This window comes from Phascolarctos cinereus, unplaced genomic scaffold (genome assembly GCF_003287225.1).
Source record: "Phascolarctos cinereus isolate Bilbo 61053 unplaced genomic scaffold, phaCin_HiC Scaffold_11;HRSCAF=466, whole genome shotgun sequence".
In the NCBI taxonomy this organism is placed as follows: Eukaryota; Metazoa; Chordata; class Mammalia; order Diprotodontia; family Phascolarctidae; genus Phascolarctos; species Phascolarctos cinereus.
The window spans coordinates 332999-357537 of NW_027555378.1; the positions used below are offsets into that span (position 1 = coordinate 332999).

Consider the following 24539-nt stretch of genomic DNA (forward strand, 5'->3'; position numbering starts at 1 on the left):
AGACTTATCTTCCTGAGTTCAAATCTGTCCTCAGGCACTTACTGGCTGTGTGACCCTAGGCAAGTCACTTCACTATTTGATTCAGTTTCCTCATTTGTAAAATGAGCTGAAGAAGGAAATGGCAAAACCCTTCATAATCTCTGCCTAGAAAACCCCACACGGGGTCACAAAGAGTCAGACGCAACTGAAAAGTGACTGAACAAGAAAAACTAATAAGCATTTAATAAAATAATTCTATGTATAAAAATATAAAAATTACCAAGGTTTATCTATCTAAATGCTTATACCCGAAAAGTGTTTTATACTTTATGCTGTAAATGAAATGAAGTAGAAAACAAATTTAGCATGAATCCTACGATGCACAGTGTTTGTGAAATTTCATAAAATGAAAAAAAGACATGGGAAAAGTCATTTCTTTAGTATGGCTTCAGGAATATACATTTAGGAATAGCAAATGGTTACAGGATATATTACTAATTATAACAAAGATAATCTATGTTCTGGTACAAAAGCACCTAAACATATCCAGATGTTTTACATTATGTCATAAAATGTAGAATGAATGCATGCATGTATCTTGGACAAATTAAATATGTCATCTTTGAAAATTAATCTTTATTTTGACTACAAAAAACTATACACGCATGTATATTTTAAAGCTGGTTACATACACAAAACGCCAGAGAAATAATAATCCATTATTGAAGAAAAAAAAAGGTTAATGTGTGCCTTATCATGTTCACTTGATAAATTCTCCTGTATCTTGATGTTTCTTTTCTTTTTCTGTTTGTAACTACGTTGATTATCGTCTACCTTCACATTTTTTGCTGATCTGATGGGGAATAAAGATGAAACTGAGTATCATAATAAAATGGAAAGTAATCCTAGATCCAATGGAGAATACACACACATACTCTATCACAAATCAATATCTTTATTTCTATTTCTCTATCAGTTATTGTGCAGTCATTTTTCTAACCTAGAAATTAAGAACAGAGACTGCATTTTCTCCAACAAGTGGCAGGTGTGAGGGATGGCTCACAGTGAAGTTCCCTCATTAGTATCTCCCTGCTACTCTCTTACCTCCCTGCTCCACTCCTATCTCTCTCCTGCACTCTGCCTGAGTGTGAGAGATGGCCTTCAGTGCAGTTCCCACAGGACTAGGTTTCCTTCCTCCAGAAAGCCTTGAATTAAGTTTCCATTTTCCCAGATAAGTTTCTATTTCTCCAGCACCACGTCAGCGTGTGGGGGAGCTTGGTTGCCTGGTTGCTCCTACTTCCTAGTACATATATACATCTAGCCCAAACGTGGGCATGTTTGCTTCTATTCGGTATTAGCTGCCACGTTTAGAATGCATGCCCTGAGTACCCAGTGGAGGGGGCATCATGTTAGGGGATAAAAAGCCAAGGTTGCGGCTCCCAAAGCGAACTTTCCTGGCCAGCAATGGAGACTAGGGGCGGTATCCTTTCTCATGAGAAAGCAATAAACTTCTTTCTGCTTTCAAGGTATCTAAGTCTTTGTTTTTCTTTTGAGTGGGTGGTCTCTGTCCCACACACAGGGAACCTGGTTAACTCTCATCAACTTCTATAATTCGTATGGACACAAATGAGAAAATATTATTTCACACAATATTATGAGGTTTGAGTAAAATAACAAAAAAACAAAACAGCAAAATCTATAGTACTCAACTAAAGCATTACCTTCACTTTCCCTTACATTACCAGCCTTTCTAGTACTCTGTTAAATGATATTGATAATGTACAAACCTATGATCTTTTTTTGTTTATAATTTTAAACATTTTTGACTTGAAAAGTGTTTTTATTGAACTTACCTCTTTCATTGAGTTACAAATACTAATTATAAGGCCCTCAAAACAGAGTTGTGAAGTCCAGCAAAACAAACTCTCACATTAGCCATATCTCTCTACATTTTATGTTTATTTATTCTCTGGCAGGAAATAGACACATGTTAATTACTACATTAATAAGAGCTATAAAAGATTTGAAAGCTGTTTCCCCCCACAATGTTATCAATATTCTCTTTTCACTTCACTCTGCATGAGTGTGGAGCCTTCCTATTTTCCTTTGAAATTGTTCATGTTTTATGGTACAATAATATTTTGTTACATTCATGCACCACAACTTGTTCAGCCACTTTCCAATAAAAGGACACCCATTAGTTTAAAATTTTAGGCAACCACAAAAAGAGGTACTATAAAAATTTTCACAAGTTGGCAAAAAGGAAAGAGTTATTCTAAAAATTTTCTATACATATAAAGCATTTCCCTCTTTCATTGTATTGGGGGAATATATCAAACAACTGAGTCAAATGATATGTACTTCCAAGACTTTGCTTCTCATTTCTGATCCATCCTTGTCCCTTTGGTGAATTTCTTCTGGAACCTCCATTTTAAGTAAGCAGACACATTTCACTATCCAGACTTTGCCATTTTGCCCTTCAACTTCCATCTCTTAGGTTCCTTTTATGAGTCCTCTTTCTTCATAAGAATGTAAGGTCCTTGAGCGTAAGGACTACATTTCTTTCTGTTTTTATTTGAAATACAATACTCAGCTTAATAAATACTTTTTGACTGGATTTGTTCACTTAGGCATGGATCTAAATTGCTTTCCAGAATGACTTGGACCAATTCACATTTCTACCAAAAGTGCAATTAATTACAATTATTAAAATTAATATAGTAATAATGAAAGCTTCAAAAATGTGCAAAGTGCAAATATTACCTCATTTTGTCACAACAACAGAGTCTAGTATTATTCTTATTTTAGAAATAAGGAAATTAAGGCTGAGGAGGATTGTGTGCTTAAGACTAGATTTGAACTCAAGTCTTTGAGCCTCAAGTCCTACACTATAAGATCTAGGTACTCCCTGAGTAGAGAAATTTTTTGCAATGATTTTCCCTTCATAACAAGAAACAGACAATTTTTGATACTTTATATTTGTTTGTAAAGCAAATTAAATTTTATGCAATCATAAGTATCCATTTATCCTGTAAGATCCTTTTTATCTTTTCTTTAGCTACTCACTTTTCTCTTAAAAATTGCGAAGGTAATTTCTTTCCTTTCTCTCCAATCCTATATCCAAATTATATTGGTGTAGGGTGTTGATCTAAACGTAATTGTTAGAAGTCTATGTATGATCTCTGAGTTTATCAAACATAATGCTTCTGCCCTGTCTGAGGTCAATATTTATTTTAACCAAGGTCCTTGTTTGAATTCTGTGATAACATTTATCTTTCATGTGCTTTCATATGTTTCTTGCAAGCAAAAGAATATTTTGTTGCATTTTGTTTTCTAACTTACTTTGCTATTCTCTTCCATTATAGTGACAGTTTGCTTTATCTGTATCAACAGATAAGACTGTTAATTGTGCATATTCTTCCTTATTTTCTTATATTTTTTTCCTCTCTCTACCTCACCTTTTTTTTTTTTGAGGCAATGGGGTTAAATGACAGAGACACAAAGCTAGTAAGTGTTATGTGTCTGAGGCTGGATTTGAACTCAGGTCCTCCTGACTCCAAGGCCAGAGCTTTATCCACTGCACCACCTAGCTGTCCTGTAGAGGGCCAGCTTTAAGTGTCCTACTGGGTTTAAGATCCAGGACAAAGCTTGACCTTTGCCCAGGCTTAACCCACAGTGCTCAAGGCAGGGCTCTCCAAATCTCCCCCTGCAAGGGAGGTGCTGGAGACATTCCATCTCATTCTCTGAACCTTAGATTTACTTATCACCCCTCTATGCAGGTGATGCCTATGCACCACGGAAAAGTCTTGGAGTTTTACATCCCAATCTAGGAACTCTGATTACGAGAAAATAGGCATTGTCACTTGTCAGCAGATGTTTAGGGAGTGTCTCACGGGGATGACTCTTTGTGGCTAGGCTCGATTTTCTCTATATAACCTGTACCCTCTGATGAGTAAACTGAGTCAGTCCTTACTGATCAGCCTGGACCACATCTCTAAATTATTTCGTGCCTTCCTGTTCGGTGCACTATCTGATTGCTGTCAACATTTGGCGCCCACAACAGTGACCACATTTGAAGTCCGAGGAAGGCGGCTCCCTTGTACTCTGAAGAAAAGAAAAGCTTTGGTGGTATTATGCTATGGAGCAAGGTACTTGGCAGCTGGACGCTGTGGATTCAAGGTAAAGGGAGTGAAGGTCGTTACAAATTATCCCTTAGCAGTTTTAGGGCAAAAAGGGGGAACCACCAGGCCTAAGAGGGAGATTAAAAAAAAATAGAAGAAAAAGATTAAAAGAAAAGATTAGAAACAGGCTCAGTAATAGAGCATAAGTATAGAAAGGAAAAGGGGCTCGAGAATACAAAATAGTGTTGCTTTGGAAAGGCCACACACACTTATGTTCAGTTTTGGGAGGCATGCCTGGGATCAAAAGGCTGCGTCAAACACAGAGCAGATTCATAGACAAAGAATGCTGTCTAAAACTTTTCTCAAGGAAATAGTGACAGAAAGGGGTTTATTTATTACAAATAGTCAGCTACAGGAATTTTGGAACATGCTAAAAATGTCTCACTCCTCCAGAGGATGTGCCATTAGCAACAAAAGTGCCCAGGGTAAATGCGGGGGTGGGAACAGAGGAAGAAGAACAAACGAATACATTATTTGATGAGAAGCATAGAATTGCAGAAGAGGATGAGGTGAAAGATGTGTATTCCCTTTCTCTTAAACAACAGAACTGGAGAAAGCTCATTCTCCAAATGAGTTGTCTGATTTGTGTAGAGGATTTATGAACTCTCTGAACCGAGAGTCTCTCTGTCATTATGTTATCTGTTCTAAGTGAGTATCTGTGTGTATGTGTGTAATCTGAAACTGTTTGCAGCTACCTAGCTTTCTTCCTTTTCCCCCCTCCCTAATACCAGCCACCTCCCTAGAGCGGGTGGATGGGGGGAGGAGAGAAAAAAATTATTATTTAGGTTATATGATTGGTAAAAGGCAAGTAATTTTGAGGAGAGAGGAGTATGTGTAGCAAGCTTAAGCAAAGTATAATTTATTTGCACAGTGTGATTACAGGCTTTGAAAGTAAAGGTGTTTTGAAACTTTTTGAGAATTGTTAGGAAAAAATTCTCTTTCTTTTTTGCATTCTAAAGCTCTGGCCAAAGATTTGGGTGTAAAATTGAAAGATTATCAAAGATAAGTTGTTGGAAAATATTCTCTTCCCTTCTCTCGAATTCTGACCTTGGCCAAGTTGGGGTGTGAGAGACAGAATGAGAATAGTGAAAAGGAGGGTGCACCCCCTCGGATCGTAAAGAAAAGTTTTTTATGTATTTGGAACACAACCAAAAGTTAATTTAGCTCATTCAAATTGGTAATATGTTTGTTGCAAGTTTTAAAAATCTAATATTGTTACAAATTGGTAAACTTTTGTATTGTTTTGTGCCATGTCAAACAATTTTTAATAATTTCGATGTTATTAAAATGTGAATTAAAAAAGACTGAAAAACAGTGGGAAAGCTGTGTAAAAAACAGCTAAATTATTTTATCAAGTCCACTTAATCTTGCTTTGTAATGTTTTATAACTGTCAATTGGAAAATCAGGTATTTCCATCTAATTTAATTAAAGAACAGCTTATAGTTAAATCAATTTGACTATCACTTATGAAAATTACCAGATTGTTAATTAAGTTATTTGAAGTTATATGTTAACACGTAGAATTTTTTTTTTACTTAAAATTTTTAATTACTTATGAATGAAAAGGAGGGGCACGAGGCAATTCCCTCTACTTTGTAAATTTACCTTGTGGACCCTCTCTGATTTGGGGATGAGAGTTAAACGTGGTTTTACTTTATAGGTTTTTGTGTCATGCTATTTGTCCTTCATTCTCAAAGAAAAATACGTAATCCTGAAGTTGTTGCCATGCCTTATGAGTGAATTGCATCAAACAAAGGAGGGCTTGCACAGTTACCAGCCTCACTTTTCCTCTGGAGCCTTCAGATTACATTAGTCAGATGTAGATTAGGATGACTGGAGATGGCCCAGAAAACAGTGGGGGAATCTGGCCTTGTTAAGAAGAGGCCTATCCCACTGTCACTTTGACTTCAACTTTGCCCATTCAGTGATTAAGGCTTAATAAAAAATGAGACAAATAATGGCTTCTTTTAAAAAATTAGATCTGGAGGGGTGGAGCCAAGATGGCGGAGTGAAAGCAGCAACTTGCTTGAGTTCTCCCCTAAACCCCTCCAGATACCTATAAAAACGGCTCCAAACAAATTCTAAGGCAGCAGAACCCAGAAAAAGACAGAGTAAAACAAATTTCCAGCCCAAGACAACCTGGATAATTGATCAGAAAGATCTATCACGCCAGGCTGAGAGAAAAGCGCAGTGCAGCGTGGGCGTGCAGGCCTCAGTGAACCTGGAGCAGGCCTCAGAGGACTGAATAATGGGCAGCTGTGGCAGTTTCCAGGCTCCTCAATCCACGAATGCAAAAGATAATTTAGAAGGTCAGTGGGAAAAGTCTGTTTCTGCGGTGCTGAGACAGGAAGGTGGGGTCTCAGCTTCATTCCTCAAGAGTGTGGCCTTGTGGGGGGGGAGGCAGCCACTTCCTGAGCTTCCAGCCCAAAGACTGAGGGGGAATCGAGTGGCTGATCAGAGGGGTATTGCAGGGATCTCTCTGCTGGTGCTGAGGCAGCAATCTCTTGATTTCCCCATGCTTAGATCTGGGTCACAGTTCTGGATGGGGTTCCTGGGGTGAGGAGGACCTCTGGCACAGTGGAGTTTGTAGTGGCTGTGGACAGGAAACCTTCCTCACAGTTCCAGGACAGAAAGGAGTGCTTGTGGTCACTAATGGACTAGGAGGTGAAGTGGAGGCTTAGTTCCACACAACATAAAGTCTAACCTTCTTTATCAGAAGATAACTTTGGGGGTGGAGCCAAGATAGTGGAGTGAAAGCAGTGACTTGCTTAAGCTCTCCCCAAACCCCTCCAAATACTCGCAAAAAATGGCTCTAAACAAATTCTGAAGCAGCAGAACCCACAAAAAGACAGAGTGAAACAAATTTCCAACCCAAGACAACTTGATGATTTATCAGAAAGGTGTATCACGCCAGGCTGGGAGCTCCGTGCAGCACAGCGTGGGAGCACAGGCCTCAGCAAACCTGGAGCAGGCCTCAGAGGACTGAATCTCAGACAGCTGTGGAGGTTTCCAGACTCCTCAACCCACTAATGCCAAAGACAACTTAGAAGGTCAGTGGGAAAACTCTGTTTCTGTCAGTGCTGAGAAAGGAAGGCGGGATCTCAGCTTCATTCCCCAAGAGTGTGGTCGGGGCGGGGGGGTAGCTGTTTGCTGAGCTTCCGGCCCATAGACTGAGGGGGAATCCAGTGGCTGATCAGAGAGGGATTGCAGGGATCTCTTTGCCAGTGTGGAGGCAGGAATCTCTTGCTTTGCCCGTGTTTGGATCTGGGTCACAGTTCTCAGCAGCAGTGCTGGGGTGAGGAGGAACGCTGGCGTGGTGGAGCTTGTGGTGGCTGTGGAGAGGAACTCCTCCTCACAGTTACAGGACAGAAAGGAATACTTGTGGTCACAGGCCAGGAAAGGAGTAAACACCTCGCCCCTTATCATACCACCTTGCAAGAACTGAAAATTTACAGGTACCTACAAGTATCTCTGAAAACAGCTGTACAAACCCCTGAAGCTTAGGACAGTAAATTCTCCACATTGGAAGCAGACTCTTACCTTAACAAAGAGTTTAAAACTCTAGTAATTGGCCAGGATCATGAGCAAGCAGCACAAAAAGAGTCACACTATATTATCTTACTTTGGTGACAAAGAAGAGCAAAATATACAACCAGAAGAAGAAAATCCTACATACTACATCCTACATCCTACATCCAAAGCCTCCAAGAAAAACATGAATCAGTCCCATGGCTTGGAAGAGGTCAAAAGGGATTTTGAGAAGCAAGTAAGGGAAGCAGAGGAAAAACTGAAAGAGAAATGTGAGTGATGCAAGAAAATAATGAAAAACAAGTCAACAGCTTGCTAAAGGAGACCCAAAAAAATACTGAAGAAATTAACACCTTAAAAAATAGCCTAACCCAAATGGCAAAAGAGGTCCAAAAAGCCAATGAGGAGAAGAGTGCCCTAAAAAGAAAAATTGGCCAAATGGAAAAGGAAGTCCAGAAAACTACTGAAGAAAATACTTCCTTAAAATTTAGAAGAGAGCAATTGGAAGCTAGTGACTTTATGAGAAGTCAAGACACTGTGAAACAAATCCAAAAGAATGAAAAATTAGAAAACAGTGTGAAATATCTCATTGGAAAAGCAACTGACCTGGAAAATAGATCCAAGAGAGAGAATTTAAAAATTATTGGACCATCTGAAAGCCATGATCAAAGCAAGAGCCTAGACATCATCTTTCAAGAAATTATCAAGGAAAACTGCCCTGATATACCAGAACCAGAGGGCAAAATAGAAATTGAAAGAATCCACAGATCTCCTCCTGAAAGAGATCCCCAAAGGAAAACTCCTAGGAATATTGTAGCCAAATTCCAGAATTCTCAGGTCAAGGAGAAAATATGACAAGCTGCCAGAAGGAAATAATGCAAGTACTGTGGAAACACAATCAGGATACCACAAGATTTAGCAGCTTCTACATTAAAGGACCACAGGGCATGGAATATAATATTCCGGAGGGCAAAGGAAGTAGAATAACAACCAGGAATCACCTACCCAGCAAAACTGAGTATAATCCTTCAGGGGAAAAAATGGTCATTCAGTGGAATAGAGGACTCTCAAAGCATTCTTGATGAAAAGACCAGAGCTGAATAGAAAATTTGACTTTCAAATACAGGATTCAAGTGGAACATGAAGAGGTAAACAGGAAAGAGAAATCATAAGAGACTTATTACGATTGAACTGTTTACATTCCTGCATGAAAAGATGATATTTATAACTCATGAGACCTTTGTCTGTATTAAGGTAGTTGGAGAAAAAAATTATATGTATGTGTAGATAGATACATAGATAGGTAGATAGATAGACAGATAGATAGAAGGCACAGGGTGAGTTGAAGATTAAGGGGTCATATCTGAAGAATAAAATTAAGGGATGAGGGAGGGTTATACTCAGAGAAGAAGAAAGGGAAAGGTAGAATGGGGTAAATTATCTCACAAAAAAGTGAAAACAGAAAAGAAAAGTCTCTTACATTGGAGGGGAAGGAGGGGAAGTTGAGAGGGAATGAGTAAATCTTATTCTCATAAAATTTGGCTTAAGGAGGGAATAACATACACATTCAATTGGGTATGGAAATTTGTCTTACTCTACAAAAATTAGGGGGGGAAGGGGACAAGAGAGCAGGGGGATGATAGAGAGGAGGGCAGATTGGAGAAGGGTGTAATCAGAAGTAAATACTCCTGAGGAGGAACAGGGTCAAAAGAAAGAATAGAATAAATGGGAGGGCAGAATAGGATTAAGGGAAATAGAGTTAGTTTTTCACAACATGTGTACTATGGAAGTGTTTTGCATAACTGCACATATACAACCTATATTGAGTTTCTTGCCTTTTCAATTAAGGTGGGTGGGGAGGGAGGAGGAGAGAAAATGTGAAACCTAAAGTTTTAAAAACATATGTCTAAAAAAGTTTTCACATGCTATCGGGAAATAAGAAATACAGGAAATGGGGTACAGAAGTCGATCCTGCCCTACAGAAAAATAGAAGGGGAAGGGGATAAGAGAAGGGGGAGTGAAAGAAAAGAAGAGAGACTAGGGGAAGGGATATTCATAATGCATGCCATCCTGGGGTTGGGGGAGGGTGAGACGGGGAGAAAATTTGGAACTCAAAAACTTGTGGAAATGAATGTTGAAAACTACAAATAAATGAATTTATATTAAAAAAAGAAAAGAAAAATCATTTACTTCCTTGGAGTACTTACTTAGCAGCAGGATCTCTGGATTAAAGGGTATGAAGCATTTTAGTCACTTTTTTCCCCCAGAAATTGTTTTCTTTTCTTTTTTTTTTTTAAGGCAATTGGGGTTAAGTGACTTGCCCAGGGTCACACAGCTAGAAAGTGTCAAGCATTTGGTCTGAGGCCAGATTTGAACTCAGGTCTTTCTGACTTCAGGGCTGGTGCTCTATCCATTTCACCGCCTAGCTGGCCCCAAAATTGTTTTTTCAAAATGAGTAGACCAACTTTATTGTGCTTCTTAAACAGTGATTATTCCCATATTTTGTCACCTCTGCCAATGCTGGGTTTTCACAGAGTTTTTTTTTTTTGAGGAAACCAGTTTGCAAACCTTAAAGAACTCTAGCAATGGAAATCATTATTGTTACTATTTTGGTTACAAGCTTGCCACTTTTTTATAAAGGCACGTAAAGAAAAAAAACAGTATAGGTTTCTAAAGTTAATATGAAACCACTGGACCATACCTAGTAAACCCACATCTAGAAATAAAGCAAACATTGTCGAGCTTCCAGCCACAGCTCCTTTCCAAAGTTCTACACTCAAGTTACTAATATCTTGAATTTGCAGCGGTATACCTGTGAAAGCAGATTCTTTAGGGCTGTTATGTTCTCCAGTGACAGAAAAAAAGTCTTGTCATCCTTATATACCACATCACTCTCAAAATCCGTTTCTGGAGTGTGATCCAAATCTTCCATACAGAGTAGGATCTGCTTCTTTGTGCTAACAAATTCTTCCTCGCCTTGCCTACAAAAGCAAATAAGTTATGAGGCACCTCAGAAGTGAGTGAAACACACAGACAGGAAGAATGTCAAGAAGCAATTATACCTTTGTTTCCTCCAGAGCTTCCAGGTGATTTCTGAACTGGTTCAGCTCCTCTATGCTGAGTGCCGAGTCATTGTCAAGGCTGTATGGGAACCCACAAAGAATCTCACACAATTTTTGGTCTTGTTCTTGAAGTAGTTTCTGTTCTTGTATCCTTTCTTCTTTCTGTCTTTTCAATTCTTCTATCTGTGTTTGAAGATCGTTCTTTAGCTCCAAGATGGTAGTCTCCTTTCTTTCCTGTGCCAAATATCAATGAATCAGAGTAAAAACACTAAAAACAACCTTGCCAGAAATAAAGGAAGGACAAGTGAGGGAAATTATCAATTCGACTTATTTTGAGTTATCCCATAGCAACAGGGTTTTTTTGAGAGTTTCAGAGGTTTTTCAGAGAGATTCCCATAGAAGAAATAAAAAATGTGGATATGAGAGCATCATAGACTGTTTTTAATGAAACTAGAAAGAAGCTTGGTTTTGGTTAGTTCTAGGATGGGTCATTTAGCTTATATGTGTTCTTCTTTAGGTGTGAGAGCAACTTAAAACCTCTGCTTTTGCTGGCTTAGTCTTGATTCATCCACCAAGCTATTTATAGCTTTGTCACATCCCTTTCTTCTGCCTTGTTATTCCTCTCTTTCTACTTTCCTCCTTTTTTAAAATACAGTGCCACCCACTCTCCAGTTTGGATCTATGTCAGGAAGATTCCAGTTGATTGGCACATCCCTACCTGTGATATCAGAAGTATAAAGTGATCAATAAATCAAGAATCATATAATAAAAACTTACTATGTGCCAGACATTATGCTGAGGATACAAAGAAAAAGCAAAAACAGATTCTGCTCTCAAGAAGCTTACATTCAAATGGGAGAGACAACATGTATATAAATAGAGAGAGAAAGAGAAATACCAAGTACATTGAAAGTATTATAGAGGAAGGCTTGAACAGCTGAGTGGGGGGAGGTGGGGTGGAAACAGGAAGGGGGAGTCAGGAAAAGTCTCCTGCAGTAGGTAGCTATGGTAGGAATAGCAAGCTAGCCTCTGTTTCCATACGTTAGCCTGGTTTTTTCCTCAGACAGTAGTGTAAACATTTGTGATAATTGCTTGGCTTAGGGGACTAAAGAGTCATCACTTCCCACTTACCTAAGTGCAGAGTATCCAGGATCAGCTCCAAAAGCTATCTGAGCAAGTTTCTCCCAGCTGAATCAAACCTGAGGTGACCTCAATGCCTAACCTTGTGGAATACATCCTTCTCCTGCTATGCTAAGTAAATTTCCTTTGGCTACCTGTAGAATGATGTCCAAGTGTTTCATTTTGCTCTAATACTGAACCTAAAATTATCAGGGATCTGCCCTTAGGCAGGCCAAGCCAAGAATAAATGGCATAGTCATTCAGGATTGGAACATAAGGAGCATATTGAAATAAGGGGATGAGCAGTAAACACAGAAGGAGGTGAACTCACACCAGCAAGATTTCTGGTGATGCTTTTGGTGACAATAATAATAGCTAACATTGTGGCAGTGGATAGTGCTCTGGCCTTCAAGTCAGGATGACCTAAGTTCAAATCCTGTCTCAGACACACAACACATACTAGCTGTGTGACCCTGGGCAAGTCACTTAACCCCTATTGCCTAGTAAAAAGCAAATAAATAAATGAATAAATAAATAAATAAGTAAGTAAATAAATGAATAAATGAATGAATGAATGAATCAATCAATCAATCAATAAGTAAATAATACTAGCTAACATTTATATAACATTTCAAGGTTTGCAAAATACTTTACAAATGTATCATTTTACCCTCACAACAACCCTGGCACATATGTGCTATTATTATCATCCTCATTTTACAGATGAGGAAACTGAGGCAGAGATTAAGTCACTTGTCCAGGGTAACACAGCTAGGATTTGGGGCAGGATTTTAATTCACATCTTCCTGATTCCAGGTGTAGTGCTTTATCCATTGCACAAATTAGCTGCATCTCTTGATTCTTCTAGAGACTGTAGTTGCTTACTGTAAGGTACCTTTCCCTTCTGGGATATCAGAGAATAAACTGGCTGTGGCTATTCAGCAAGGAAAGGCCAATGTGAGTATACTCCAAACCTCTAATTGATACCTGAAGATAAGTACCTTAAAGGATCTCTTAGTCCTCCAGCTGTGTTGCCCCTGTGCTCTATGAGCAAAGCAGATTTACAGTAGCTCTAAAGATACATGAGATGTGAAAATTTAGAGCAATCTCCACTCCAAATGTTAATATGGACTATCTGTGTCCAACCTGTGATAGAGCCTTCTGAGTTCACATTGGGCTGAGCAGTCACAGTTGGACACACTCTACCTTGACCCCAATATAGTGGTGTCATTGTGGTCCCCTTCAAACATGAAGGTCAACAACCAACCAACCTAGGCCTTAGTTCTATGAGGGGATCTCCTCAGAACTCAGTTTACCTTTGAAGAAGCTTAGAGGGATTAAGTTTGGGGAACTGAAAGAGATCTCCCCTCCACTTAAAAACAAGAACAAAATCAGAAGAATGTGTTGTGTTCTACCTTTACTGAGATTGAATATTTTGTATCCCCAAGGCTCACCAGTAGCCTCATCAAAGACCTACTGAAAGAATGACCCTTCCAACTTTAAGGGAGTCAAATCTGTGTATGAATAGGGGAAGAATGGCTTTTGGGAAAAGATTGAATAGCAGAATAATCAGTATCCAGTCCTTTAAGTAGATAAAGACAAGATCAGCAAAGTGAGGGGTAGCATGAGGGTCTCCAAAAAAGAGAAAATGCGAATCAAGACACAGACCTGGAATTCTAAGACTGTTAACATTTAAATGTGCTGGAGAAACTGTATTGGTTTGTTGTATTTGGCCTTTGAGTGGCCTTCAATTAATCTCCCTTCAGTTAATCTGTATTATCTGAGAATTGTGATTACACTATGGCAATAGAGAACTCCATTTGAATCTGAACCAGCTAGATAATAATATTTTAATCTGAATGACCTCAGTAACTGCCCTGACAGTCTCTCCATTTTATATATGTTGATACAGTCTAAGAGTAAACTAAAGACTTTCTTGGTCTTTCAATTTGGATATCATCATCAATATTGGGATGTAAAAAATAGAACAGAACTTAAAAACAGAAGTCAATGGAGAAGAAAGAAATGCAGTGAACATATTTCTCTGCACAATAAAAACTCCTGTTTCTAATGATCACTTAGTTGCATAGAGGTAACACAATGTTGTTTAACTGTCTCGTATATCAACAGAGCCAGTGGCTGATTGAGCATGCTTCAAACATGTCATCAGGCTGTCAGTGTGGATGCTGGCTCTGATAATGTCATGAGGAAAAAACAAAATAAAAATAACACAAAAGAATCAAATATCATTTTACACTTGCAACAATGCATTAAATCTCATAAGGCTGTCTAAGGAGTTTTATAATGCATGGTGAAAATATCCTCTGTAATATAGGCAGAGTGGTATATGACAGTAACCAGAGTGGGAACATGACCTACAATTTCAAAGAAAAATGTTAACTACCTTGAGTCAATGTAAATAGCAAAAGAAGACACAACTATCCCTTGGGAAAACTTACACAGGACCCCAGGCCATCCTGTGAAAAGTTAAGGAGGTGAATAGAATATTAGAAAAGTTAGGTATGATAGACCTCTGGAGAAAATTGAATGAGGACAGAAAAGAATATACTTTTTCTTGGTGGTACATGGCACATACATAAAAATTGAGCATGTACTAGGGCATAAAACCTCACAATCCAATGCAGAAAGGCAGAAATATTAAATGCATCCTTTTCAGATTGAATGGGATGTCCCAGTGAAGACTTCTCAGTGTAATTAAGGTAATGAGTTCAGAAGGTAGGATAGGGTTAAAGAATAGATTTCTGTAAGTTATTTTTTTTTAGTGCCATATATCAGTAGTTAAAATTTGTCTAGTTGTTAAGCCCTGGCCTGCCTTCTGATCTTATCCAGATGCGCCTTTTGTCCCAAGCCCCAGAAAACCCTTAAATGTTCAAGTCCCCTTATCTCCCTTTGACAGGGTCTTTCAGATGTCTTTCTCTTCCCAGCATTATCTGTTCAATCCCTGAGACCTTCCAAAACAATTGTAAATTATCTTCCTAACTGCACATTTTTTATTGTTTCTTTGACATTATCTCAACAAACTAAGAAATATAGTGATGTATACTATGTCCTTTGTCCTATGTTAGAGTCTGGCATGTGAGATTGTGAGCCGAGTTAACAGACAGATGTGAGGGAGGGGGAATTGAACCTTCAGGGTTATATAAACTGACTTCTTCCTCTGTGGGTTGTCTCCTCTCATCAGAGCCATTGGTGTGAGGACACCCAAATCTCGAGATTCGAAATAATAATAATAATAATAATAATAATAATAATAATAATAATAATAATAGATATAATAAATTAACTTTCTGTTTCTCCTTGGACACCTCTGTGTTTTATTTTTAATTTGAGTGGCATCCCACACAAGATCATGATGCATCAAAAATTATATGTAATAAATGGCCATGGAAAGACAGACTAAAAAATAATTGGAAAATAAAAATCTAATCCTAAAGAATGAGGGGGGTCAAACAAAAAATCATAGAAACAATCAATAACTTCATTCAAAAGAATGACAATAATGAGACAACATACCAAAACTTATAGGATGCAGTGAAAGCAGTTCTTAGGGGAAGTTTTATATCTCTAAATGCTTATATGAATAAAATAGAAGAAGAGGACATCAATGAATTGGTCATACAACTGAAAAAAAAACTAGAAAAAGAACAAATTAAAAATCCTCAATTAAACACCAAATTAGAAATATTGAAAACCAAAGGAGAAATTAAGAAAATTGAAATTAAGAAAACTATTGAACTAATGAATAAAACTAAGAGCTGATTTTATGAAAAAAAACCAATAAAATAGATAAACTTTTGTGAGAGATGATCTCTAAAAAGTGAAACCTTGTCAGGGGATCAATAGTTCTTGATAATATTTCTTGATAGTTGCTTTCAAAACCCTCTCTGGCTCAGACCCTGTTTTTAAGCACATAACAGAAAGAATAAGTCCTGCCCCCAACCTGAACTGCTTGCTCTTAGCTTCCTGCCTTCTCTTGTCTCTGGGACAAGGGGAAAGGGTTAAGTAGGGGAAATTGCAGTAAATTTCGTTTCCTAGGAATTACCTAACTCATGGGAATTCATCCTAAACCCCCTCCTGATCACCACACCACTGCTACTTCAGCATTAGGTTTACTAAAAAAGGACATGTATGTTTGGATTGGCTATACCCTGTTTCCTTACTCTTTGTCTTTGAATTTTCTCACCTAGAATGTAAGCCTGCCTCCCAGCTAATGGGATAGGAAGATTTTCTTTCCCGCCTTGACTGTGAGCTCCGAAACCCAGCCAATGGGAAGAATAGCCAGTGGGTGGGTGGGGGCGGGGGGATTGCGGTTAGGATATATATAATCTGCTGAGCTGAACACACTTCTGCTCTCTTCAGTCGGTGCCATCTTTGGGTGCTCTGAGGAGCCCTTTCTTGAGAAAGCCAATAAACGAACTATTCTCTTTGCTAATATCTCTGAGTCTCCGATTTCTTGGTAAGGGTCTTTGTACCCCACACACTTTGGTTAATTTAATTTAAAAAAAAAAGAAAACCAAATTACCAGTATCAAAAATGAAAAGAGGGAATCCACCACCAAGGAAGAGGAAATTAAAATAATAATTAGGAACGATTTTGTCCAACTGCATGCCAATAAATTTGGCAATCTTAGTGAAATGGATGAATATTTTCAAAAATATAAATTGCCCAGATTAACAGAAGAGGAAGCAAAATATTTAAATAACCCCATCTCAGAAAAAGAAACTGAACAAGCCCTTGATGAACTCCCTAGGAAAAAATCTCCAGGGCCAGATGGATTTACAAACAAATTCTATCAAACATTTAAGGACAATTAATTCCAGTACTATATAGACTATTTAGGAAAATAGGTGAAGAAGGAGTGTTACCAAATTCTTTTTATGATACAAATATGGTGCTGATACCTAAACCAGGAAGAGCCAAAACAGAGAAAGAAAATTATAGACCAATTTCCCTAATGAACATAGATGCAAAAATCTTACATAAAATATTAGCAAATAGATTACAACAACTTATCAAAAGAACAGTACACTATGACCAGGTAGGATTTATACAAGGAATGGAAGGCTGGTTCAATATTAGAAAACTATCAGTATATTGATCATATCAACAACAAAACTAACAGAAACCACATGATCAACTCAATAGATGCAGAGAAAGCTTTTGACAAAATACAACACCCATTCCTGTTAACACTAGAAAGAGCACAGGAATAAATGGGCAAGTCTCTTAATCTCTGTTTGCTTTAATCACTGGAGAAAGAAATGGCAAACCACTCCACTATCTTCCCCAAGAAAACCCCATGGACGGTATGATCCATGGAGTTATGAAGAATTGGACACAATTGAACAACAACAACAACAACAAATTCAAGTGACCAACAGGAATTGTTTCTTGTGGACTTTGTGAGTCTTTGGTGCAAGCCACTGGGAGAAGCACTGAAAGAACACCCTGAAAATGCCAGTTGCACTCCTGTCAACTCATGAGGGCAGGTGGGGAGTTGTAGTAGTTTTAAAAAGTTCTCTCTGTCTCTCTCTCCCCCTCCCTTCTTTTCTCCCCCTCCCTCCTTCTCTTCTCCTCCCCCTCCCTCTCTCTTCCAGTAAGAGCCCCATGGCAAAGATTGGGTAGTGGCATGTGCAGCAGAAACAGGCCCCCTGGGGCCCACTGTTTAATGGAATATAAAACTGACTTCATTCCTTCAGTACAATACCTAATGAGCATTCTACAACTCTTCCCCAAGGAGGGCTACAAGGACCAAAGGTGGCTGTTGTTGGGAGGGGGTTTTCTTTCTGCCAAAAAAGGGAAGTGAAAATATCAAACAGCCCCTGCAAAAGAAGAGGGGCCATTTTTCAGAGGCCTCTCATGGGCTGAAGATTTTGTATCTTCCTCTACCTACCCAGTGTTCTCACAGGGTTAGGAAACTATTGGTGGTGGGCCAAGGAACATGAAGTGGGTGGTGGTGCAGGGCAGTTCTCCCTTGCCTGTGATGAAGATCATGACTGTGTAGAAGCGTCAGCATCTTTGCTGAAGCAAAGTTGCTGGTTTTGCTCCTAATTACAGTCACTGTTTTACATTGGCATCACCTACCACACGGACCTAATTGTTTAGTCCCTGGAGTCTCCTGGGACACTCCCAAATTGAGTCACTCCTTCAGGTAGCAGATACATTGTTTGCTTTGTTTTTTTTTTTTTCCTTCTTAGTGCCACCTTCTTTATTTTTATTCAGTCTTTTGAATATCAAAGGTCAGGGTTCACCATTAACAGCCTAAAGTCTTTTAGGTGTAGAAGGTCTCAAGAAGACCTTAAGGACCTTTCCACCAAGGGGTGGAAAGTTGTGATAAGAGCAATGTCCCAATCCTACCCCTTCTTTAAAGGTACTGAGACCATCCTCAAGACGTGGTTGGCTGAGGGGAGTAAAAGGTCAGGCTTTAACATCATTTCCTGGTTTGTTGTTGTTCAGTCACATCCAACTCTTTGTGACCCCATATGGGGTTTTCTTACCAAAGATACCGATGTGGTTTGCCATTTCCTTCTTCAAATCATTTTACAGATGAGGAACTGAGGTAAGCATGAGTTAAGTGAGTTGCCCAGGGTCACACAGCTAGTGAGTGTCTGAGGCCAGATTTGAACTCAGGTCTTCTTGACTCGAGGCCCAGTGCCTTATCCACTGAGCCACCTGCCTACTTAGATTCTTGGTCACCTGTGTACAAATTAACTGCTAGGAGTTATGGGAGCTCTGATGTTTGGTAGAACATGAAAGATGACTGAGGCAAGAGAGCTTCTCTCAGTTGAATCAATTTGAGGCATCTTCAATGCCCATCCCTATTGAATATCCTTCTCTTGCTAAGACTAAGTAAATCTTCATTTGTTAACTGTCAAATGATATATAATTGTCTCCTTTTGTTCCAATATTAAACCTAAACCACCAGGGGACTTGTCTGAGGAAGGTCTAGCCAGAATGTAGTATTAGAGCCGAGTCTTGAAGGTAAAGGTGAGGAGGGAGAGCATTCTGGACATGGAGTACAGCCAGGTGCAAAGAAGCTGGGGCACAACATGTTATGAACAGCAAGGAAGCCAGTATGTCTAGACCAAAGTATGTATACAGGGGACCTGAAAGGTAGGAAAAGGCCAGGTTATAGAGAGCTTTAAATATCAAAAAGAGCAGCTTATATGTGATCCTAGAGCTAACAGGGAGCCACTGGAATTTACTGAGTAGGGGAGGGGTTCAGACCTATGCTTTAGGAAAAGTGCTTTGGCAGCTTTGTGGAGGATGGATTGGAACAGGAAGAGTCTTGAGGAAGGAAGACCAACTAAAAGGCTATTGGAACTCTGAGGCACCACCTTTCACCTATCAGATTGGCCAACATGAAAAAACAGGGAAAGGATAAATGTTGGAGAAAATATGGGAAAATTGGAACAGTAATGCCTTGTTGGTGGAGTTGTAAACTGATCCAACCATTCTGAAGAGCAATTTGGAACTATGCCAAAGGGCTACAAAAATGCATACCCTTTGACCCAGCAATACCACTTCTAGGTGTATCCCAAAGAGATCATACAAATGGGGAAAGACCACATGTACAAAAATATTTATAGCAGCTCTTTTTGTGGTGGCCAAGAATTGGAAATTGAGGGGATGCCATCAATTGGGGAATGGCTGAACAAGTTGTGGTATATGAATGTAATGGAACACCACTGTCCATAAAAAAAAAATATGAGCAAGTGGACTTCAGAAAAACCTGGAAAGAATTACATGAAGTGATGCTGAGTGAAGTGAGCAGAACCAGGAGAACAATGTACACAGTAACAACAACACTGTGCAGTGACTAACTTTGATAGACTTAGTTCTTCAGCAATGCAAGGATCTAAGACAACTCCAAAGACTCATGATGGAAAATGCTGTCTGTCTACATCCAGAGAAGGAACTATGGAGTCTGAATGCAGATCAAAGCAATACTATTTGCTCTCTTTTTTTGGTTATTTCTTCTTTCTTGTGGTTCTTCCATGGATTGGTTCTAATTCTTCTTTACAACATGACTAATGTGAAAATGTGTTCAATATGAATGTATATGTTAGAGCCTATATCAGATTGCACGCCATATTGGGCAGGAGGAGGGGGAGGAAATTTAGAATTCAAAATCTTATGGAAGTGAATGTTGAAATGAAAATTAATTTAAAAAATTTTTAAAGAAGGCTATTTCAGTTTTCTGGGTAAAAAGTGATGGGGCTTAAACTAGGAAGGTGGCTGTGTAAGTGCAATGGGGGATGATGGGGTCATATATAAGAGATATTGTGGAAATAGAAGTGATAAAATTTGGCAACTGATTGGATACGTAAGGTGAGTGAGAGTGAGGAGTCAAGGATGACACCAAAGTTGCAAGAGTCGGTGACTGGGGGAATATTGTTGCTCTTGACAACAGTAGAGAAGTCTGGAAGAGGGATGCATTTGAAGAAAGAAACATGAAGAGCTCTGTTTTGATATGTTGAATTCAAGATGCCCAATACGCAGATGATGATGGATGAAGATGAAGACTGGAGAGATCGAGAGAGATGTTAAAGTTACACAATTAGATTGTAGAACCATCAGGATGGATGGTAATTGAACTCATTGGAGCTGCTGAGATGACCAAGTGAGAGAGTGTAGAGAGAAAAGATAAGGGAGCCTAGGACAGATCCTTGGAGGACAACCAATTAATAGGTAGGACATGAATAAAGGCTCAGCAGAGTGTGAAGGAACAGCCAGACAGGTAAGAAAAATTCTTACTGTCAGGAAAATCCAGAGAGGAAGGAATATCCAGGAGGTGATTGACAATGTCAAAGGCTGCAGAGATGTCAAGAAGGATGAGGATAGAGAAAAGGCTGTTAGATTTGGCAATTAGGAGGTCATTGGTAACTTTAGACAGAGTAGTTTCAGCTGAATGAGGTCAGGAGTGAGAATGGATAGGGTTTAGAAGGGCAAGTCCAGGTACTGTACTCTGTAGACGGCTTTTTCAGGTTTAGCTGAGAAGGGAAGGAGTGATGTCAGATGACAGCTGACAGGGATAATAGACTCCAATGCCCATACAATCAGAGCCAGTCTTTTCCACAATTATACCACTTCTACCACTTAAGAAAACAAGGGAAACAATTGCCTCTAGGTCAGGCAATAATAGGATTTGGTGCTAACTTCCAGGTTCATCTCACCTATGTACCCTGACATTACTTAGTTCCTCCTAGTGAAGAGCAGAGAGAGCATTTCAAATATATTATCAGACTTCTTTTATCCCTAAGTATTATTTAATCTGTTCTATTTATTATTCTAGCTTCACCCCATTTTAATTTTATGTTTGAATTCTAATTTAGAGAGGCAGCACGACATAGAGTTGGGCCTGAAGTCAGGAAGACCCAAGTTCAAATTCAGCCTCAGACACTGGCTGTGTGGTTCTGGGCAAGTTACTGAATCTCTGTCTGCCTCGTTTTCCTCAACTGTAAAATGTGGATAATAATAGCACCTCCCAAGGTTCTTGAGAGATCAAATGAGATATTAGTAAAGCACTTAGCACAGTGCCTGGGACATAGTAGGCAAATAAATGCTTATTTCCCTCCTTCCTAGTGGACAGAGTAATGGACTTAAAAAAATCAAAAAGATCTGAGTTCAAATCCTATCTTAAACACTTAATAACTATGTGACCTGGGCAAGTCACTTGTGTCCTTAGAACACCATAGAACAACCATTCTGTCACCAGGAGTTTCCTCATTGGTTGTTTCCTAAACCAATGAAATCACATGACTAGACCTCACCAAAAAAAATGTTAACTTTTTATCTACTAGTATTGGTCTTTGTTGTGTTCTTCAACCAACTGATACAGTTCTTTACCTGATCTGGCCTGCCTTGGAACCTGATACAGCAAACCCTCAGATTCTAAAGTTGAGGTTTTAGGTTTGAGGTTAGGTGGGCCTAGTTTCATCTAATTTATTTGTGTTATTATAATATTTGTATTATTTATATGTTTGTATTATGATAGTATATTCATATTATATACATTATAGTATCTTCACAGTATAAACATGTAACTGTTTTAGTTCTCTGACAATTATCCCTGTCCCACTTCACTCCCAATTGGAGGTTTCAGCATATCATGAACCATAAAAAAAAAAAACTTTATGGCAGACTTTTTTCTAGTGCCTGTCCATCTGAGGGAGGCATCACCATCACATCTGTTTCCCGAAACAAGCTGAAGAATCAGCTTCCACAAGGAGCTCTTCCTACTCTGTCTTTCACCTCAACATGCATTTATTCAACTGCAGTCCTCTGTAGTAGGCCTCCCTAGAGGGATACAAAGGTCCCTTCCATAGCTTCTAATCAAGTAGGAAAGATAAGGCATTTTCATAAATAGCATTTATTACATCTTGTCTTAGGTGCAAACTAAGTTCAAACCAAATGATATAGGAACAAAAAGAGAGAGAGAGAGGATAGAAAATCAGGAAAAGTTTTCTAGAAGATGGCATTTGAATGATAGGATTTCAAGGAGAGGAGGGAAAGGTAGACAGACAGAAGGACATTATGGATGGAAAAGCAGCCTGAGCAAAGAAACAGAGCTGGGAAAGAAGAGGACATACACAGGGGCAAATGACTAATTTGACTGAAACAAGGTGCATGAAGGGGAATGTAAGATATAAGACTGGAAAGGTAGATTAGGGCCATATCAGCTGAAAGCTTTGAACACCACACTAATGAATTTGGACTTTAGGTAAAGGTTGAAAAAAAATTTAAACAGGAGAGTGACATGTTTAGAGCTACGCTTTGGGAAGAGGACTAAAAATGGTATGTAGTATTGATTAGAAAATGGAGTGCTGGAAACTGAGAGAACTTCAATAAGTCCAGACCCTGAACCAGCATGATGGAGGTAGGAAGGAATGGAAAAGGATGGAAGAGATCAGAAAACTGCTTTGTTACATGATTAGATGTGAGGAGCAAGAGAATAAGCAAAGGCAGCCAAGGTTATGAAGTTGATCAAGCAGAGAGGATGGTGGTACTGTTAAAAGAGATGAAGAGGAATAAGGTAAGGAGGGAAGAGTTCAGTTTTGCATGTACTGAATTTGAGGTAACAGCTGGATATCTAAAATGGCTATATCAAGCGAGCAGATGGAAAAGTGGATCTGAAGTTCAGAAAGTCAGGTAGAGCTACAGGTTTAGATTTAGGGATGGCCTGGTCTTGATCCTCAGCATCAACCATTGATAACTAAATCCTTAGAGACCGTATTTAGTATAAGACTTATGGGGTAGTTAGGTAGTCATTTAACCCCTAATGCCTTGCCAAAAAAAAAAGACTTACCAGAAATGGTTCCAGTTTTAACTCTTTGATCAGAGTGTCCTGCTCTTGCAGATAAGAATCAATTCTTTTTAGGAGCCTTTCCTTCAGGCTTTTTTCCTCTGCAATCATCATATCCAGGAGGCTCTACAGCAAAAGAGAATCAGTCCATAGAATACTAAAGAGTGGTTAGGGGTTTGGAAAAAGAAAAGAAAAGAAACTTCATAGTATTTCAAGAATAGAGCATCCTTACAACAGACAAAGCCTATGATGTCGACACTAACACCTTTACAGAAGTCATATTGGCAGCATACATCCAGTGTCAGCATATGTGAAGACAAAGCCCTGAGGCCACAAGGGAGGTCACAGCTCCACTCACTTGGACACGTTGAAGCCTGTAATCCTCTGGAATCCCGATAGAGTCCCAGATTTCTTGAAGTTGGCCCAAAGCTTTATAGCAACAGGCTGTTGAGTCTTCCACCAAGACGTCACTAAGCAGCAAAAAAAAAAAAAATTGACTTGCCAGATTAACCAGTGTATCACATCCACTCATGGGAATCAAGGCATTCTGATTACAGGAATAATTTACTTCTCCGTCTACAATTTAGCCCCCAAAATGTTCCCACAATAGTAATGATTTGATAAAAGAGGAAAAGGAAATGCCCTTACTACAAACTCCCCTTTATGCAAAATAATAGCTAACACTGAGAGGTGTTTAAAGTTGCAAAGCACCTTATGTGCAAATTTCTCATTACAGCCTCAGAATGACCCCATGAAGTAAAGTATGGCAGACACTATTTTCCTCATCTTATAGATAAGGAAACTGAGGCTTAGAGAAGGTGTATGACTTACACATGAAATAACCCAAATATATAAGACCAAGTTATAGGCCTAAACAGATTAAGTGGTCAAAGGATATGAACCAACAGTTCTCAAAAGAAGCACAAATACTAACAGCCACCTGAAAGATTGTTCCAAATCACTAAGAAGAGACATGCACATGAAGACCATTCTGAGGATTCATTTGACACCCAGCAAATTGGGCAAAGATGACAAAAGTTGGAAATACGAAAAAACCAGGTACTTCAATACACTGTTGGTGTCTTTGTTGGTATTGGAGCTGTGATTTGGTCCAACAGTTCTGGAAAGCAATTTGGAATTGTGCTTACAAAAAAGAAAGAAACAAAGCAATGTTCATACCCTTCGACCCAGAGAACTCACCACTATACGTATATCCCAAAGGAGTCAAAGACAGAAATAAAGGTCCCATAAACACCAAAATATTGTTTAAGGGGGAATGATGAAGTGCTTGGACATCAATTTCTCCCTGACCTCAAGTCACTATCCCTGACAGTTTCCCTCTA

At 39.0% G+C, this 24539-nt stretch overlaps 1 pseudogene; it reads right to left on the reverse strand.

Annotated features, from left to right (window-relative positions):
- LOC110203829 (transcriptional regulator ATRX-like) overlaps positions 1-1315 on the reverse strand; it is a 236255-nt pseudogene extending 234940 nt beyond the window's left edge.
- Positions 1316-24539: the final 23224 nt, after the last annotated feature.